This window comes from Lolium perenne, chromosome 5 (genome assembly GCF_019359855.2).
Source record: "Lolium perenne isolate Kyuss_39 chromosome 5, Kyuss_2.0, whole genome shotgun sequence".
NCBI classification, from domain to species: Eukaryota; Viridiplantae; Streptophyta; class Magnoliopsida; order Poales; family Poaceae; genus Lolium; species Lolium perenne.
The window spans coordinates 15,277,614-15,294,366 of record NC_067248.2 but is presented as its reverse complement, the minus strand read 5'-3'; the positions used below and the strand labels follow the sequence as shown (position 1 = coordinate 15,294,366).

At 47.4% G+C, this 16,753-nt stretch overlaps 1 long non-coding RNA gene across 5 annotated transcripts; it reads right to left on the bottom strand.

Annotated features, from left to right (window-relative positions):
* Window positions 1–4,980: 4,980 nt before the first annotated feature.
* LOC127298909 (uncharacterized) lies at window positions 4,981–11,405 on the bottom strand. Of its 5 annotated transcripts, none has more exons than XR_007850189.2 (6): window positions 10,902–11,401; window positions 8,812–8,908; window positions 8,563–8,729; window positions 7,916–8,016; window positions 7,720–7,816; window positions 4,981–7,585 (listed from the first exon to the last, which is right to left on the bottom strand). It is a non-coding gene; the product is annotated as an uncharacterized lncRNA (long non-coding RNA). The 5 variants fall into 5 exon arrangements; XR_011744598.1 differs by having other exon boundaries at window positions 4,993–5,452; window positions 7,377–7,585; window positions 7,720–8,016; window positions 10,902–11,405; XR_007850188.2 differs by having other exon boundaries at window positions 4,996–5,452; window positions 7,395–7,585; window positions 7,720–8,016; window positions 10,902–11,404.
* Between the last annotated feature and the right edge of the window lie 5,348 nt (window positions 11,406–16,753).

The following is a 16,753-nucleotide window of genomic DNA, read 5'->3' as shown; positions in this document are numbered from 1 at the left end:
ATTACCGTAATATTAACCGATTAGGTAGAATTATCTCTCAAGTTACAAACTTACAATGCACAAGCTAAGTCAGACAAATATTTCGTGTTGTTTCTGAAAAGATCTTAGCATGTATTATCCCGTTGCAACGCGCGGGCAATTTTACTAGTATATCTAAAACGAAATCACTTGTTCTCTTGACTAATAAAAAACTGAAATAGACATTTTCCAAAGAAATGTTTTTAATCGACAATTCTGTAGTACTAACAATACAACTATTGTATCCTCTACGTTCAAAAATAAGTGAATCAACTTTTTCCAGATATATATGAGTTCAATCACTTAACTTTGGACGGAGGGAGTAGATACTCGAGTTACCCCACAACTGCCGATTTGCCGTTCTCAAATGTTCATGTCCTACTTTGGGGCAGCAACTTTCCTTCAAAACAAGTTAGGAAATGTGGTTCTTACTGATGTGCTTCCTATGTGGTTTCATGATGCCAAACTTTTATTACACTTATCGTAGTTTCCTTTGCACTCACAATTTGTTCCACCATTCCAATTTTTTATTCCATGTATCCCTAAAACTTAAGCCCTAATAGTTTGGAAAACTTTTTATGCTTGCTAGTAGGAAATGTGTAGTCCACCAATATGACTAGTTTGACAACCAAAAAGAACATTCTAGAGACAGCATGACCTACTAGGCATGCCTTCTTACGTGACTTGTTTCATATGGATATGACATGTCGTTGATATTTATACAAAAACTTGAGGCTTGAGGAAATATGGTAGACTTTTTTGCAAAATGCAATTAACCCCCCCCCCCCCCCCCCCCCCCAACCCACTTAATAAAATGTACAATTTGAGTTTGAATTAGAAACCAGCAGTTGTCCGGAACTAGAAACTCCCAGCATAGGGGTCTTGGCCGGTAGCAGAAGGGTGTTGGAGTGGCAGTAATGAATATTAGCAATGTCTCTAAGTGCAGAAAAAGTATGCGAACCTAAATCTAAACGAACATCTTCGTCAGTAGTATGATTCATGATCCCAGTATTCATGCGGCTGCGGAGATCACAGACCTACCGGTAGGATCCAGTACTGGAGCCCTAGTTGTAGGTTTTGGACAACTCGAAAATAGGGCAACCAGTAGATATGGGGGCTCCAATGAAGTGGAAGCGTCATGCAGATCACTCCATTTACATATTCATGTGGGTTGGAAGCAAGCTCGTCCCGGCCGCATGAGTGGTCCCGCAGCTTGTCCCGACCCAACGTCCCGACCCATTCCATATAATGCATTAACTCTTATTTTTTTCCCTACCAATTAATGTAAATTAATTAAATTCTAGTTAAAAAGGTGTTGCTAAGGGAAGACACAGGGTACGGCATTTTTTTTAAAGAAAATCATCTCTTAGCTAAGAAAAAGTAATCTTATCTTTCTTCATTCTTTCTTCTGCAACTAAGAAAACTCCGACGTGGCAACCGTAAGATAAGACAAACGTGTCCTTATTATACATGAGATTGAAGGTACGAATGCGATTGAAAATGATACTTTCGTTCAGTGAACAACTAGGTATGCATATTTACACATATACATGTACAAGAGTACTTGTTAGTATTACATTACAAGCGAATTAAATTAACATAAATACAAGATACCATTATTCTTATTTTAAAAATGAAACACAGTATTAATACGGATGCTCCCCGCAAAAAAAAAAAAAATGCTTGCATGCACCTACACCTACACCTATGAACGGATAGACACCTGATTAGTTTTAAAGTCTAATTCGGGTCATAGTAGGAGAAAGGGGCCATCCTGTCAAGGTCGATCAAGTTTTATTTAGAAAGTAAAGTAAAATCTCAGAAAAGCGGTTGACGTCATCAAATATATGTGGTTCCTAAGAGCATCTCCAACAGATTGATATATAATATACATCACCTAGGCAATTATACATCACTTGTTTGGGCTTTTTTTCAGGATTTTACAACACCTATTTTTGCAGTCAAAAGTCAAATAATTGAAAATACATCACCTAAGAATGCTCCAGCAAATGATGTAAACTATATCACTTGGGCAAAATTACTCCCAAATTAGTCCAAATGATGATGTAAACCGATTTCCGACCCAAACAGACCAAAGTAGTTGCCCTGATGTAAAGACAGACAACAGAGCAGATGGCATGAAATAAGAGCTGAATACAAAGGCAATGTCAGAATCAGATAAGTATAGTCCTCCTACTGGAACTTCAAACGTAGCCTGAAAGATAATAAAGATCATAAGGATTTTAGTGCAAATTAGAGACACTGACAGAAAAGATCCCAAGAAGGAAAAGGATTCCACCAGGAAGGATTCATTCGTAGCAGTCCACAAGGAGAACGTAATGCTGGGAAAAACATCTGATGAAGCTGTTTAACCTGACCAACGTGAGAAGAAATGAAGACACTTAAAGATGACACATGGAAATATCATGATAGAGATCCTAAAAAAAAGACAACCAAAGGAGTAAATGTAATGACAAGGAATCAGATGATTCTATTCAGCTCAGGAGGATATATGGCACCATCAAAGGGAGGTAGTGAAGCTTGTCAACAGGAACCTCGCTTACGGTCCAAAATTTTCTTTTGTTTGTTGAGCATACCATTGGAGAAGGACAGGAGCAACTTTAATAGAGCCCGTAAATACCGCCGGAACTGAATTTTTCCGACGGATTTAGGGGTTCGGGCCGAAAGCCGCAAGAACGAAAAAGTTTCTCGGGGGCCGAGAAACTTGGCACACGGCCCCTAATTAACCAGGTTGGGGGGGGGGGGGGGGGCCCCAGTTCGGTTCCAAAACACTACTCCCCTCTGACGCATCCGCTCCTTCGCCACGAAAAACCCTCGCACTCCGGCAAGGAATTTGGGCCACTCCCTTGCGATGTCCGCTTCGCCGTGACCTCTCCTCCGTTCCCCATGGCGCGCGCACGAAGATGCGGTAGGGGAGGCGGCCGTATCGACGGCAGACGCTCGCCGCCTCGTCCGCTAATTTTGCGCGCGGAGGCGGAGCGCGCGAAGTGGATGCGCTCCGAGGGAGCGCGCAAGCGGGCGTCACGCAGGTCAACGCGCAATGGGACGGCGAGCTCCTGTCCGGCGGCTCGTGCAGCCCGCCGCGCCCCGACAGCTGCGACGGGGCGCCGGCGCTTCCCCTCACTAGCAGGAACTACGCGGAGGAGGCGACGGTGATCGAGCTCGCTGCCCTCGTCGTCGCCTAGGCGTCCTCCGCCGCGCGTAGAGGTCCCGGTGACTATCCGAGGGCCAGATTTTGGTCAAATTAGGCGTGCGGTGTAGGATTAGTAGTTATTTTGGCTGTTGTATGGAAATTATGTTTAAATGTAGCTCGATCGGAGCATTTGCATTCCATACCTTCATCGCCAAAAATTTCCCGCGACGTTTGATTTTTTTTGTTCGTCTTTTTGATTTCTATTCTGCGCTCGACTAAAATCAACGGAACCTTAAAATTTAGGAGACTGAACTCGCTCTGTTGCCCTTGGCCTGTAGTGCCGCACCAACGGCTCCACCGTGGTGCGTCTGTCCTGTACCGGCGCCTCGCCATGGCCAACGCCGGCGACGACCGGCCCGAGCACCGTCGTCGACGTGTCTGTCCGGAAGAAGCACGCCACCGATCGAGATACGGGGACCCACGCCGCTGGCCACCACGCGGTGCTCCACGCTCCCGAATATGTCGTTGGACACCAGAGCTGCAGCTGCAGGTAGTCGCCGACGTTCACCACCAGAGCCCCCGCCACCGCCGACACGTCCATCCACCCACACAGCAGACTGCTTGTCGTCGTCGTCGGTCGGAGGGCCATGTGGTGCGCGGCTCCAGGCACGCCGGTTCAGATTTGTTCATCACTGGTTCATAAGACATGGCAGTGGTAGTACTAGCACAACAGCAACAACAGTGAGAACACAAGCTAGGTGACAACTTAATTAGCAACCGGTGGCATGCAGTACAATAATCCTGGATACAAGGCACAGATTTCGCCTGAGACAAACACAAACACCACGCACGCACTCCCTAAAGTTAGCCCTGAGATGAGCTTAATTTCTAGACTAGCTACCGAAGCTCCCTGCAGACGTTTTACTACCGCTACTTCCCACCGGCTGAAGCGACGTAGATCTACTCTCCGAAGATGGCGACCCACCCGAGGCGGAGGTGCACGGCCACGGCCACGACGGCGCACGCGTGGGTCGGCGCCGCGCCGAGGCGCAGAATGTGGGCGACGTCGTCGATGACGTTGAAGAAGAGGAGGAGGCTGCCGGCGGCGGCGAGCAGAAGGAGCCAGCGGAGCAGCGCCCGCTCCCAGCGCGCCTTGATGTCCATGATCCCTCGGCCGCCGGCGCGCGAGGGCGAACCTGACGGTGCCGACCGCGAGGTACGACGCCACCACGCTCTGGACGGTGGCCCACTGCCGGTCGGTGAGCGCCTGGCTGCGGTAGGTGGAGACGGCGAGGACCATGGTGAGGAATGCCGGGCCAGGGAGGAACCAGAGCAGACGCTTGGCCATGGGGGCAGACGCTCGCCTGAGGACTAGTGCTACGCTTTGCTCGCTCGCTCGCTCGGTACTAGTGATTTGTTTGCCTACTGTGTGCGCACGACTCTCATATATATAGGTCAGATATTACATCGTTTTCGTTATTTTTACTGCTCGATCGCTCCGTGTTACTATTGCTATTTGCGTGGCGTGACCGATGGAGTAGCCAGAGGAGAGAAGGTGAGCAGCGAGTCGGAGTGGGGTCCCCAAATCTGGTTCCAGCGTGGAAGAGGACCCGCGTGCATGGTCAATTAATTGATTTGCGCTGGATACTACCCGCGCCGTTCGCTCGCACGCACACACGGAGAAGACCGACCAGCATGAATAATGCGTCCGTCGCGTTGGATAATAAACGGAACCTCGTGCGCGCGCGCGCGCTTCACCTTTCTTTTCCTTTTTCCAATAATAAATGGAATCCTTCTCAAACACACACGTACGTACCTGCGCGCGTGCACGTACATAGTACTGCCTGGATCGTTTCACATGACAACGTACTCCACCATAATCGCTCCCCCGATTTAATTAATTAATACCACCAAGCAATCCAGTTCCTTAATTAGGAGACGGGTTCTCTCCTCTTTTTTCTTTTTTGCCTTCCTTAATTTGCTCTGATCATGGCATGGAGATGCACGCATATGCACTGCCCGGATTACTTCGGGGTAGCTCGACGGTGCTGTACGTGCCGACTGCGGCCGTTCAGGCACTAAATAAATTTTTAGTAGTAAGTTACAGGTTAACAAGACACAGGAAACAATTACAGCATAATTATCGGTATCGGTGCTAGGACCTCTCCACTACCTGTTTTCAACTGCACCTAGCTTGCACAACAACTACTCCATCTATTCAAAATACATACACCCAGAGTCGTACAAGGCCGCCCGCCAGTTCACTCCTCGTCGGTTATCCTTCAACAAGAACCAAAGCATGGTCAGCAAACACTGAGATTTTCACAAGACTCCTTATAAGAGCCGCTAGTAAACACACATGTACCCTTCATTTGTTACCCAGCAAGTAAAAACACTTGAACATAAGAAAGCATGCCAATATGTATCTACTACTTGAAACCAAAACAGAGTTTGGCAAAACTAAATAAATTTCAAAGGAGACCCACACAACTACAAAACATCAACGAGAATTTCAGCGGCACTAGCAACCAGGTTCATCGCCAACACAACAACAAACATCGACCAACCAATTAAACAGTCAGCAACCAATTTCTAAGTGTAGATCCATAGCACAAGTTCATACATTAATTATAAATAAGGATTTAAGAGGTACATTGACATTGTGAACATTGAGACGTGAGCCACTCGACAAGATGTCCACAATTTGAAGAAAAAAATTAACTGAAGAGAGCAACTAATGTTAAGTATTGCTTACCAGTTTCGCTACAACCCGATATACGATCAATTCTCAAAGAAATTTAAAGCAGAAACAGATGGAAATGGCAAATAGTTTAACAGAGTGTTCTCTTGGGAATGTTTATGAAAATAAATATACGGATAGCTGCAATACGTTAGCAGGTGTCAAGACTCAAGAGTTATAAAGTTGGATGAGTTGCTAAAACATAGCAAGAAGGAACAATATCTGCAGAATATCGACTAAGGAAAATAATACCATTGAACTTCAAGGATGCACCAAAGCACTACACATATACACAAGCATTATTAAGGAAGTTAAGAAACTACCAAACCAAGTCCATCAGTTATTCTGTTCTTATCAGTTCTACAACCATAACTGAATGGTAGAAAGGATATATTCTTATATAATTCCTTAGCCAAGCAGTAGCTAGCACCTGGGGAAGCATGAAAATCATCGCCACATAAACTCTATTAGTTGAGTGACCATGCAATAAAGGGGCCTGAACACAAATTACAGAAGCACCTGTAGTTCTATATGCAGAAGGGATTCAAATAATTTGGTTAGTACCTAGTAGCGCCACACACACACATGCAACATTTCTATGTCCAAGTTTTGATTGATGCCTAACTGATCAATCATGTCAATAACAATCAAAATCATTCATGAAGCAGACTGACCACAACAACAGTTTCACACAACATGATTGCTTCAACGTACAGGGGAAAAAGGCATCTTTCAGCTTACAATCAATACATGTGTGTACCTATCAATCTATTTGAGAGCATTGTGACCGCGAGTCAAACAAAGAGCACCACTCCTGTACATATTATGCAAGGAATTAATATGAACAAAAAGCAAAACCAAGTTGTTTTTTCTGCACAAAAATGTTCATTCCATGGTCTAGGAATAACCATTGATTGGTATTACAGTTATTCTAGTTTTAACTACTACAGATTGCATTTTCGGACAAGTTGATCTCAATCAGCTAGCTATTGGTGTGCATGCCTCTTTGTACTTATTTTTTTAAATCTAAAACAAGGGAGAATGGAGTAGCCAAGTCAGTAAAACTAACAATTGAACTGAATTTTCCAGCAGGGCATGCACACACACTGCAGAGCAATGAACCAGGTACTCTACTGAAGAGGTCGAAGACGAGGACTGGCTGTGGCCAGCACAACGGCAGCACAACCAGAACCATACATTTCATAGATAGTGCATCAGTAAGAAGCTACAGCTCCAAGAGTATAGTGTATTGAAAAACCTTCTAGCACAAAGAAGAAAACATATTGATGGCACATGAAACAGATCCCATCCAACTAAAACATGAGAGAAAGACACCAACACTTGGAACCCCATAGAATATAAATAGCACAGGAGTGGGAGCATGTTGCCGATAATATCAGGATTTGCAAAATCGACTGGTGAACAAAAGTAGCTTTTCGCAGAAACAAAAGCTTAAAGCCTCACATTGCATATCAAACAAACCTTGGTGGAATTGAACCATGCTGCAGTGCTACATTCCAATTCAGTGTTCTGAAAGAATCATTCATTGTAACCTCAGGAATCAACTGTTGCGGCAGTTCAAGGTTGCGGAGTTCAAGATGCTAATTTTCTTTCCCATCGGGCAAACACTTGCCATTAGTTAATCCAGAAACATCACATGTTCCATTTTCCTTCTGTACATAGTTACAAAATTTTAGGATTATTATGGGTGCAATGACAGGAGGAAGAAATGCATGATGCAGGGAGTACAAAAGCATAGAATTTAAGCACAAAGTATGGCTAATGGTAGTAGGATAAGACAATTAACCTGGTTATGCAGTTAATAGTTCCATCCAATCTTTCGGTCAGCAAAAATTACCCAAGAAATAACATCAAATTAACGATACACAGCTGTTTCGATAGGTCTGGAATAAACCACAGGACCAACGTATTGACCAACTCTGGATATCAGAAAGGACCAGCATCTCAACAATACCAATGAAGATAAGTCATGAGGAGCACACCTTTTCGAATAGTATCCAACAGCCTTTGGCACAATCCTTGACGAAGATAATCCAAACAAGTAGCGATGAAAGGCAGCTCGGATGCTTTTGTCACGTGTAACCTGCAAAAGATAGTAAAGGGAATATCCGTAAACATGGGTGCTGCAAATGAGGGAAAGAACCCACACAGTGTATGATAAGTTTTTTTTCCAATTAATTTTCCAACACAATATTTTCATCAAATAGGAAGATCATGTGCTGAAAATTATTACTTGTCCAAAAATATGAAACAAGTCAGCTTTGGATGCTTCCGTTATGAGAAAGTATGCACTACCATACATCAACAACATTCAGCGAATAAAAACAGTTGTAAGAAGCATGGATGTACAACAACCAAGAATTTGTATTTGCAAGTAACACCAGCACTAGTGCTCTCTCTAGACATCTGCAAACTACATGTGTAAAATAAAATCTCGATAGACAGAAGAGAGAGCAGTACATCCACGCTTGGTTGCTTCAAGAGAGATGAGCATTACCGTAATGTACCAGTAGTAAGAGAGAAAGTTTTTGTAGCAAAATTATTGACCGCACTATTAAACTATTTGCTCGCATTTGGCAAGAAGATAATACACACGAAGAGATGAGCATGTGCAGCAAGCATATCATACCAAAGCACCAAGGGTGGATATTACGTTGACCCTGCCATACTTGATGGTGATGCCAGTCCTGCTGGAGGAAGTCCTAGTCGTCCAGGGCTTAGCAGCAAGACAGTGTCGTCTCGACATAGCAGAGGAACTTGCGGGACCGATGCTGCGAGAAGCAAGGGAAGCCCTTCCTGCCAATCAGATATCATTTCAGCAAGTACAGACACAAGAGATTTGAGCGGGGCAGGACTGGGCAAGGAGAAAAAGAAATACCTTTGGACGCCGATGTCGACAAGGTACTGAACAGCGGTGTCCATGGTGGACCTGTCCTTACGCACTATGCCACCGAAAACATTTCAGGACCCTACAACTACAAGAAAAAACCAGGAAGTCAAACTAAATGGCAAAGGACATAAGAGGAATACAAGTACATAATCAGGTATAAAACACGGGGAAATCTCTTGGCCCGTCATTTTCAGAAACTTTCAAGCATGTATGTGCTCAACTTATAGAAGAATTCTCAATTAAATTGTGAATCATATGCTGAAAACATTTCAGGGATGATCAAACTTTATCACATAATTTAGGAGGCTGCATATGTCATCAAACACTACACAAGCATGATCAAATCCTAATATTTAGGTGGCAACATATCATCTTGGTTCTGGACATAAAAAAGTTTCCAATGCTTTGACAACATGCAAGCATATCTGGCACTACATCATTACAAGCTAGAAGATATTATAACTATGAACAAATTATAGAGAATGGCAGGCAAAATGAGATCAGGTAATTGCTGCATCAAATCAGAATACTGAAGAAGTATATCACATTTAAGCTTTCACTACTGGGTATGCCAACTCAACGAATAATTATATAAAGACTAATGTGAAAATGAACATAGGCAAAGTAGATATAAAAATGCATACCCTAAGAGCATCTCCAACAGACGCTCTAAACAACAGCGCTGTAAAAGCGCTTTACAGCGCGCTCTATCTATATTTTGCGCGCGAGGCCATATTCACCTCCAACAGAAGCTCTAAATTTTGGAGCTGTAAAAATATGTACTTGTTTCTGCGCGCACGAGATAGCGCGCGCTCTTTCCGGAGCTGTAAATATAGTGCACGAGATAGCGCCTTTGCCCCAAGCTCTATTTTACAGCGTCATTTAGAGCGCCTGCTGGAGCATTAATTTGCATCCACGCGCTAAACTAGCCATTTTTTAGGATACAGCGTCGTTTAGAGCGCCTGTTGGAAATGCTCTAATACAGTACATATCTGAAAGGCATAAAGCTAACAGGTTAAATCTCTCAAGGTAGAAAAATTAGCTAGATTTAGCCCTCTAAGAAACCATTTTTCACAAGTGAAGGCATTCTTATAAGAAGGCATATATGACTATATGCATTTATGCACCTCGAACAAAAAGAAAAAAAAAACTTAAGATTAAAACAGAATATAACCCACAACCACAAGGAAGAGGTCCACAAAGTTTCCATATGCAACATCATAAAGTGACTACTATAATCATGGAAAAATTGAAGTATAGACTGGAGGAAAAAGGTTACCAGAAAAAGAAACTGATATTGTACATGCACACACGTGTAGCTACTACCTATAAAAATGTGATAGGTATGTATATCTTTGAATTTACATATAGCTCCACACCTATTATTAAAACATCTCCAAATATTCAATCCTTACTGCTAAAACATAATTGACACAATTTCTAAACATATCGCTTCGAAAGTATATCAAAACAAACAAAACCATAATAGGTCCCATCAAATCAACAAGACTATAAAACATGACTTGTGTGTAAAATATTGTCTAGGTAGCTGGTACTCCACAGATCCATCTCTTTGTACAGATTGTACAGAAGTCAGTCTTCCAAGTGGCTTCTCTATTAAAATTGTTAACTTATTCGTCTATACTCATATAGCATCAGAATAAATATGAAAAGATTCCGACTTGTTGTACATAGGCTGGATACAAAGGAATCGTCAAACTATATCACAGACTACTGCCAAGACTTGTCATAGTTAAAAGATAGAAATCAATAAGGTTTAAATTTCAGATATAAACACTTGCAAATACAAATCCAATCCCCCAACCCTTGGCACGAACATATTTTTAATTGCCCTATTAAACTGATGAAAAGTAATACTGAATATTGATGCTTTGTCGTGTGAATCTACCATACATTATCAGTTTGAAAGGTTACAAGTTGGAGACACATGGGAAATATGTCCGATGGTGGCTTCCTGAACTTGCAAGGCTGCCAGATACACCACCCGTGGGGTGCACCAGCGTGTGTGCTACAAGCTGCATGATGCAGCCAAAGCATCGAGGGGCGAGAGGTCTCACCGGCTAGGCCTTGTTTCCGGCGGGCGAGCCCACGGGGGGAGACGTACGGCTGGGTCGGAGCCGAGGCGCTGCTGGAGCGGAGCGGCCTCCTCCGCCAGATCTCACGGCCAACGGCGTCAGGGACGTCCTGCTAGCCTCCCTGGGCCGCCGACGCGCGCGCGGACACCGGCAGGCCAGCTCGACGGGGTTCCGTGCGTCGTGCTAACGACGGGCACGCGCGCGTGGTTCCTGGGTCGGCACGCGGAGGCGAGATTGGATGCGGCGCTGGGGAGGCGAGGAAATCCGCCGGCAGGTGTGGGGGACGCCGGCGACGGGCGGAGGTGAGTGGCGGCGTGAGCGTGGAATGGGGATCGACGAGGGATCGCTCGAGTCACGGCGTTGGGTGAGGGCCAAGATCACATTTTTCTGTGACACTCATGCATGCCACATTCATGGGAATGGGATCCAATCCAAGAGGCTGATTTTTCTCCCCAAGCGAAGCGATGCCAAAATCTTTTTTCCAAAATTCTGCAACGCATTATTAACTTTGCCTTGTTAAAGGCATGATCTTGGTCTTCGCGATTGATATTTGTCCTAAAAATGTGCAACGCATTAACTTGCTTTGATCTTTCCCAGTTTGTGCATTAATCTGCATCCCAAAATTATGCAACGCATTAACTTGCTCATTAAAGCATGATCTTAGCCTTCACGGCTGAAATCTGTTGCCGCTCGATCAGGTCAAACATTAGTGCGTCCAAATTTGGTGTGCAAGTGTGTCACAGACTGCAAAAACCAAAAGCCATTATATTGCCTACATGTATCTAGCACGTAGCTCCTCCATGCACAAGCTTGCTGCACTACGGGAAAAATCGGCGTTGCCGTCAACCTTTTCTTTGCCGTGTGTCGCCGCACGGCAAAGTCGCCTTTGCCGTGGGACCACACGAAAAACGCACGGCAAAGCACATGCACACGGCAAAGAATAGACAAAGCGCACGGCAAAGACATGCAACACGGCAAACGATAGAAAAGCGCACGGCAAAGAATAGCTTCACGGCAAAGAGTGAAAGAGGCGCACGGCAAAGACATAATGCACGGCAAAGCCACGCCGAATTGCCGTGTAGTTCCCTTTGCCGTGAGCAAGGTCACGATGCACGGCAAATAAAGCCTTTGCCGTGCATTTTTGGCCTTTGCCGTGTGTAATATGGAATTTTCATCTTTTTAACTTTCTTTTGTATATATTTTAATACTTATATTTTCTCTTTAAATTTGTTTTAGTTTTTAGCTAGTGTTACTTAGGACAATGTGTATACCCACACTTTTACAATACGACAAGTACTCTACATCTTCATCCCCGACATATATATCAGTATTACGGAGCAAACCGCGGTCGAGGAATCTGCTTAGTGTTATCCCCCGAATGTGAGGAAGGTCACACCGGGGAGCTATGTCCTGCACCATTTGGTGAATCACAACTTCCACCACACTTTTACACATATCCTAGGTCCACGTGCGATGTCGGTGGGATTAGGTGCTCCACCGGCCATTCCCCAGCAGCGATACGTGTGCCCCGGCGGGTTTACCCCCCTAGATTTGTCCGGGCGAGGTTCCATCAATGCGGTAGTCCGCCGCGCTCCACGTTTTGGCGAAGGTGTCCGACGCCACGAAGGACTCCATCTGGGCTTGGCGCAGCCCAGGGAACTCGTCTGGGTCGTCCTCCGCCTTGACGACGGAGGCCGCCGCCTTCTACTCCGGTGGTGGCGCAGCCCAGGGAACTCCTCCGGGTCGTCCTTCACCGTTGCCAAGAACCTTGGCGACGGTGTGGTGTAAGGCGAGTACCTCGACGACGACCTGCGCGCCGAGGACCCGCGAGAGGAGGAGGAGGAGCTTGACAACGACGAGGATCGGCGCGGCGCCCACTACCCGCCGCTGCCCCGCGCGACGCCGCCAACTGTAGGTGTCGATGTACTGGAGGACCCACGCCAGCGTCCTCCCGGGCGCGCTGCCGGACGAAGAACGCCATCCAGGCGTCGTCATTGTCCGGCGACCACTAGGGGTCGTTCCTCTCCTCCGTCGTGAGGTGGTCCCAGAAGCGCATGCCCGGCGGGACGGGGTAGCGCGCGTCCCATAGGGCGCGCTCGTCGATGATGTGGAGGGATTGCCGGCCAAAGCCGTTGGCGGCGCCTTCCCTCTCGCGGCTGGAGATGCTCTAAGTCCCCGATGGCGGCACACCGAGATTATCCGATCGAGGCTCCACCTCCTATAGTTTTTTAAAAAGCATGATGAAGACATTATTGAATAATACAATTGTTGAAAATAGGTTTAATATAATTTTGAAATAAAACTGAATGTTGGTTACAAATGAAATGGTGAATATTAGAAGAAATAAAGGTTTGCCGTGCATTAGCGCACGGCAAAGAGTCTTTGCCGTGCATTGGCGCACGGCAAAGAGAGCTGCACACGGCAAAGATCCTTTGTTTTGATTGGTCTAAGCCTGCATCCCACGGATCACTACTCGGATCACTGCGGTAACCGTTGGATCATCTAAAATCGGACGTTCGGCATTCCATGTATTCCCTGCCAACCAACTAGATTAAAAAAATAATCCCCACCAATCCTTATCCTCTCCTCCTCACCAGCCTTATCCTCTCCCACGATACGAGCTGCATCTCTTCCTCGCGTGCGTCCGCGGCCTCCACGCTTGCTGCGGCTGCACGCCTCGTTCGCGCCGCCGCTCCACGTCTCAGCTCGACCAGGAGCACGTCTCCTCTCCGCTCCGTTCCGCGCCGCCGCTCCACGCCTCAGCTCGGCCACGAGCACGTCTCCTCTCCGCTCCGTTCTGCGCCGCCGCTCCTCGCTGCAGCTCTTCCTCGTCTCCAAGCCTCCTCGTCGGCGCGCGCAGGGGTCCGGTCCACGCTGCAGCTCCTCGTCTGCGCCGCACCTAGCAGGACAACCGCCTTCACCACGTCCCCTCCCGTCGCGGCTGTGCCGACCCGAGGACTTCCACGACGCTGGCCGGCCCGAGGACTTCCTGTTGGTCGCCGTCGTCGTTGGTCCTACCTCGACCGCACGCCGTGGCCAGCCCCCACCTTGACCGTGCGCCGCCCGTAGAACCCCACCCTCTCTCACATGCCGCGTCCCCCTCCCTACCTCGCGGCGGTGCGCCTCCTCTGGCAGTGACAACCCCTCTATCCTGGCCGCAAGCTCGGTCATTTTCTGTTTTTTTTTGTCTAGCCACAAAACTTTGCCGTGTGCTGCCGTGATAACACTCGGCAAAGTACAGGCGTGGCGCACGGCAACGAGAGGCCGCACGGCAGAGGGCGGTCGGCGCACGGCAATGAGACGCTGCACGGCAGAGGGTCTTGGCTCACGGCAAAGGTAGGGACACACGGCAAAGTCTTTGCCGTGCAATTTTGGTGATGCGCACGGCAACGACGACGTTGCCGGGCTAGGCATTGCCGTGCGGTCTTTGCCGTGCGGCTTCGCACGGCAACGCCTTTGCCGTGCAAATAACCCCCTTTGCCGTCCAATTTGCTCGCACGGCAATGACCTGCTCTCCCGTAGTGCTGCTGGATCAATCGGAAATAGTCCCTCTGTCCTAGAATATGTTGCCTATTAATTTTAGTCAAAGTATAATTTAGTAAACTTTGATCAACTTATGGTCTGGTTTCCAACGAGGAAGAACGTCGCCAGCTCGTGCGGTCGGAGGCGGCCTAGAAACACGGAGCGCGTCGTATCAGCGACTAGGCTCATCTCCGAGAGACGACGTCGCCGCTTATCGTGAGGAACCGCGCCATCGCTGAGGCATTCCGCGGCAGCGCCACGCCAAGGCTCTTCTCCGGGAGAACGAAGCTGAGGCAGTGGCGAACCCCGATGACGAGGACGCGCGCCACCGCGTTCTCGGCACACAAGAGGAACAACTTGTGGTTGCGCTCCACATCTCCCTTGAGACTCTCTCTTGAGACGAATTACTGTCTCTGAGCGCTAGGAGACGAGCATTATGGCGTCTTTGTCCTCGGGTAGATCAAGGGTTAGGGTTAATGTTGTTGTTTAGGTTGTCTTTCTCCCCGCGCCAATGAACTATGTATAAATGCATGATCGTGTGGAGATGAATGAACTATGATATAAATAAAGTGTGTATGCATCTTTTTCTTAATTTGCAGTATAAAATGTGAACTTTTAATGTATCCGCTACAAATGCTCTTAGCTAGTTCAGATTCAGTGTATACAAGTATTCATGAACCTTAATCCCCAAATCTAGTGTAAGAATCGGTCATTGGTCCGGGCATCTTTAATATATTCGATACTGCTAATGGTTCAATTATGATTCTCCTAATGGGAGAGGCGTTTCTGGTCCCGAGCTCAACTGAGCTCGTTTTGTGGACCGTCCAGATGGCCTGGGGATGTGTGCGGTGGGTACAGTTCTTGTCAGGAACAGCAAACATGAACAGTGTTATACGCGTATCATACGTAGTGTACATAGCGAGAGCTGCTGACGGACGTGAGGTCGTCGTGTGGTCGGCGGGTGAGGACAGTTAACATGTGATGGTGGCACAGACGGTTGGAGAGTTCACCGGCGGGCCGCCGGTGCCGGGGATAGCTCCACTAACAGAGGTGCAAGTGCGGGGAGGCCTTCTTCTTTATCGCCCGCTTCCACAGCGCTGCCGACGCGGGGTTGCGCCCTTCGTCTTCGCGGCGGGCTGTGCGCGGGGGCGACATGGGAGTTTTCAACGGCAAGAACCACGGCCAGACGGGCTAGGAGGCGTGCGGCGGCTGTGCGTGGGGAACGGCGGGGGGACGACGGGGGAGTTTTCAGCGGCAGTAGCCACGGCCGGCTGGGTCGACGAGGCGCACGACGGGCTGTGCGCAGGGGACGGCGGGGGATTTTTCAGCTGCAGGAGCCACGGAGGTGCGCGATGGGCTGTGCGCAGGGGACGACGGAGAAGTTTTCAGCGGCACGAGCCGTGGCCGGCCGAGCCAACGAGGAGCGCGGCGGAGCTCCAAGCCTAGGCACCACACAGCCTTGGCTTCGGCCCGACCGCGCCGGGAGGAGAGCAGGATTCGCGGGGGCTCGAGGAAGGTCGGGAGAGCCTCCATGGCCGGAGCGCTGGCCCAAGATGCCAGGAGCGGTGAGGCAGGTTCAGTTCTAATGGTACATGATATTTACCTCCATCGTGGACTATTGGGCCTGGAAGTAGGTGTTAGCATTAATTATGTCAGTCTAAGTGGGCCTAGGCACTGTTTAGTCCCTGTTTGGAACTACGCTGCAGGATGAATACATAGTGAATACCCTGACACATGTTGGAGCACACTGAACCTGATTGGTCCAGAAAAAGAGAGTATCTGGACCCGAGATCAGAAACGGTTTTCTCTCTCCTAATAGTTTATTTAGGTCTAATTGGTCATGCCGTACTTTTTTAAATATAAAGTTCATGACCATGTTTTAGCTTAAGTACGTGATAATAGTGGATTGCAGTGGCAACTCCGGAGGTGGCAGAGGAAGGCGACACAATAATAGTGGTCGAAGGATGCATATGACAACGTTGGGTCTGGAAAAAACAGAGACATGCTTGTAGACTTGGATATTAGCTAGCTAATAGATATGGTGGCACCCCACCTGGTGATATGTAGCACTTGGCTCGTGAGTTTATGTGATTTTGAGTGCAACGTAATATTTGTATCTCGAAAGTTCAAACTAGATTTGAAATTTTATCCTCAGGTAGGAAGATTGAGTTGGGTGGCACTAGACATTGTAGGAAACGATGATAACAATGCATGCATGTTTAGATCCGTCGTGCTTGGGCACAGATCCAGGGGTCATTATTCATGTTGTGAGATGGTTAGTTCCTATTATTTCATGTGCAAGATGACCATGT